Source organism: Nanorana parkeri, unplaced genomic scaffold (assembly GCF_000935625.1).
Source record: "Nanorana parkeri isolate BGI_ZX_2015 unplaced genomic scaffold, ASM93562v1 scaffold897, whole genome shotgun sequence".
Lineage (NCBI taxonomy): Eukaryota > Metazoa > Chordata > Amphibia > Anura > Dicroglossidae > Nanorana > Nanorana parkeri.
In genome coordinates, this window is record NW_017307165.1 from 223,133 (window position 1) to 224,373 (window position 1,241).

Consider the following 1,241-nt stretch of genomic DNA (forward strand, 5'->3'; position numbering starts at 1 on the left):
GCCAGACTGCAGCCTCTGAGGCTCTGTCCATCTGACTCCTGAAATATTGTTATCAGACTCATTGTCCTCCTCCAACAACAACTCTCACTCCTGTCATCCCCGGTGTCTGTGTCTTGTATTGATCCTCCTCTCCCCATATCTCGGCATCTTCTAAATCTTATCACTATGTAGTTAGTTGGAGATTGACTGTGATTAGTTGATGAAAAGCCTATCATGGTAACGATTGGTCATTGATCTGGGACAATGTATTTCCTATCAATGATCAGTTATTGATCCCGGGTCGGGTATTGATCAGATCGTCGTGTACTCGTATGGTGTATATAACCTTAGACCGGCACATGGGGGGGGAATCTTTAGATGGCCACACACCACTTAGATTTGATCTCGGCGAGCACCGTGTCATGTCTGCAGGGGACCCATCCTGCCCGTGGCCACCATAGGGCCTGCTCTGTGATTGGAGGAGGAGGAGAGCAGACATGTCAGTGTCAGCACAGTGATGGGTCTGTGTATACGAAAATCAGCACAGATATAGCAGACTGCGCTACTGCTATACAGCGACATCCTGACACTCGGTGTACGGTGTGGGCTCATTGTTTACCGGGTCGTTATGTCATAGTGCAGTGAGTCAGCGGCGGGAATAGACACTGGTTGGCAGAGGTACAGTGGACTGTAGAACAGGTACAGCGGGTATAGACGCCAATTGGCGCAGTAGATTATGGCACACTGTGCCGAGTCACATGCAGCGTTGATGACTTGGACGTTCAAAGTCCGCCGGTGTCTCCGTGCAGTTTCACACTGCTGTGTGTGCCCGGGACACCTTGGAGGTGACATTGTAAAGACGTAAACACTGTTTTTATGGCGGCGAGGTCATTGGCGGTCACTTTACCTGTGCGATACGTGCAAATCGTGGGTGACATATAATATGAGGGGGAGGAGGGCATCGGATATGTAATGTAAAGGTGGGCAGTGGACAGGTCACAGAGGGTCCATGTATGCCCATATTGTCCCATGTGACGTGTTCTATGTGCCCGGCAGATGTCTGGGTGACATATAATATGAGGGCGGGGGGATTATAGGATATGTAATGCAGAGGTGGGCAGTGGACAGGTCACAAAGGGTCCATGTATTGTCCCATGTGACGTGTTCTATGTGCCCGGCAGATGTCTGGGTGACATGACGGGGGTGTATGTGATGTATGAGGTCCCCCCCTTCGGCCTCACATATGGTGGAGCCTTCACTGA